At 33.7% G+C, this 2,473-nt stretch overlaps 1 pseudogene across 1 annotated transcript; it reads left to right on the top strand.

Moving 5' to 3' along the window:
* The first annotated feature begins 251 nt into the window (after positions 1-251).
* LOC308658276 (glycerophosphocholine phosphodiesterase GPCPD1-like) lies at positions 252-1,725 on the top strand (annotated as a pseudogene). The gene has a single exon. The product of its transcript is annotated as a glycerophosphocholine phosphodiesterase GPCPD1-like (transcript).
* The last annotated feature ends 748 nt before the right edge of the window (positions 1,726-2,473 follow it).

Genomic DNA, 2,473 nt, shown 5'->3' with positions numbered 1-2,473 from the left:
TCAAGTTACCTCTGAAATAAGAAGAAATCTTTTACCAGGCGAAGTTTTTGTGATATGTGGAAGTTATGATGCTTTGAGAAACTGGAACCCACAAAATGCTGTGCCTCTTCTTTCAGAGTTTGAGACTGGTGAAAGAAAATGAAATTATTATTGATGATGGTCAATTTGGAATCCACAGTGGTGTTGAAACTCTGAATTCTAGGTGGCTGGCGTGACTGAAATAACATTACATTTACATTATTCTGAAAAACCTTCAATCTCAATAACCAGGAAAAAATTTAAAAAGTCTAGATTTAGGGTAAAGCTTACACTAGAGGGTCCATAGGAAGATGATAATGATAGGGTATCTTCCACTGTTCTTCACAAAATGTCCAATACCTTGGAGATATCTTTAATGAGTGACAATGAGTTCAAGTGCAGGCATTCACATCCAGAGTGTGGTAATGGCTTACAGCCTGATCTCTGGACAGACTATAGCATGCAGACAATGGAACCAGATAACCTGGAATAAATCTTTGATTTTCGGGGGGAAGATCTCTTCCCACTCTCTGCAATGGTGGATAATAAGAGACAGGCTGTACCCACAAGTCCAGGAGGGGCATCACCCTGAACTACATGTTCATTCATGTAGAGAGTGGGAAGAGTGCTGGAATTCTTACTCTTCCCATCATGAGCAAAAATTCCAGGAAAAAAAATAAGCAAAACGAGAGTTGACTTTATCATTATTAAGCCATTACCAGGATACAACTGTGACATGAAATCTTCATTTTCCAAGTATTGGAAGCCAAGAATACCACGGGATGTTGGACACAGAGATTCAGGGAATTCAAAAACAACTTCCCAGCTGGCTACAGTTCAAGAAAATACTATTGCTTCTTTAAGAAATGCTGCTTGCTAGTCATGGTGCAGCCTTTGTAGAATTTGATGTTCATCTTTCAAAAGACATTGTGCCTGTGGTATATCGTGATCCATCTGATGTTTGACCATGAAGAAGAAGTTTGATGCTGATCTAGTTGAATTATTTGAAATTCCAGTAAAGGAACTAACATTTGACCAACTCCAGTTGTTAAAGCTCACCCATGTGATTGCATTAAAATCTAAAGATCAACAAGATTCTGTGATTGAGGAAGAAAATTCCTTTTCTGAAAATCAGCCATTTCCTTCTCTTAAGATGGTTTTAGAATCTTTCCCGGAATATGTAGGGTTTAACATAGAAATAAAATGGATCTGCCAACAAAGGGATGGAATGTGGGATGCTAACTTATCAACATATTTTGACATGAATATGTTTTTGGATATAATTTAAAAAACTGTTTTAGAAAACTTTGGAACCACTTTAGAGCGTATCTTACTACCACCATTTCTTCATTTGATGCAGATAGTTGTACAATGGTTCAGCAGAAGCAGAACAAATATCCCATATTATTTTTGACTTAAGGAAAATCTGATATTTACCCTGAACTTATGGATCTCAGATGTTGGACAACCCCCATCACAATGAGCTTTGCAGAGTTTGAAAGTCTTCTGGGGATTAACGCACATACTGAAGACCTGCTCAGAAATCCGTCCTATATCCAAGAGGCAAAAGCTAAGGGACTAGTCACATTCTGCTGGGGCGATGATACCAATGACCCTGAAAACAAAAGGAAATTGAAGGAATTTGGAGTTAATGGTCTAAGTTATGATAGGTATTTGGTTTTCATAAAAAATTCCATGAGATATTAGGAAAAGTATACCTTTTCATCTTATAAGATTATAAATAAAATTAAATTTAGATAAGTTAAAAAAAAAGCTCAAAATTCCAAACATTGTTTAGAGAATGAATATACAAATCCAATTTCAAGTTCAAGCATCCTGTTTTGTAAATTAGGGTACTATTATTTCAGACTGCCTACAATGTCTTATTGTGAGGCCTTTTTTTAATAAAAATATTTAAATTCAAAATATTTTAAATTTAAAAAGTATATTAAATATGATAATTACATTTAAGAATATGTAAAAATGAAAGTATTTTCAACTTTAATAAGAGAAAATTCCTATTTTTAGTTGGTTAATAATAATAATAATAGAAAGAGTTCTTTAACTTTGATTTTCATGTTCCTATTTGATATCTCTATGACTTTCAAACTTATAGTTGTTGAATTGTGAAGACATCAGTAAATACTCAGAAATAAAGACAGCCTTGGGAAAAGAAATGTTAAATGTAAAAATGGTGGTAGTAAGATATGTTCTAAAGTGGTAGATAAAAATGAAACAGTTAAAATGAACTTTATCTTTGGAGGGAAAGACTTTGATGAAGACGGCAAATAGAGAAGTGCAAATGGAAAGGGGAAAAAAAGAAAAGAGATTTGTAAATCAACTAATTTACTTTTCAAATGGAAACTAATTTATTTTATTTAAAGTTCTGAGGTACCTTTCTCCTACTGGTATTTGTTTTTCCAGCTCATTAAGTTTCTGAATGATTAATCTTTGC

This window comes from Spermophilus citellus (assembly GCF_964194105.1).
Source record: "Spermophilus citellus genome assembly, chromosome: 10".
NCBI classification, from domain to species: domain Eukaryota; kingdom Metazoa; phylum Chordata; class Mammalia; order Rodentia; family Sciuridae; genus Spermophilus; species Spermophilus citellus.
The sequence above is the reverse complement of the archived record's forward strand: the minus strand, read 5'-3'. Positions and strand labels throughout refer to the sequence as shown.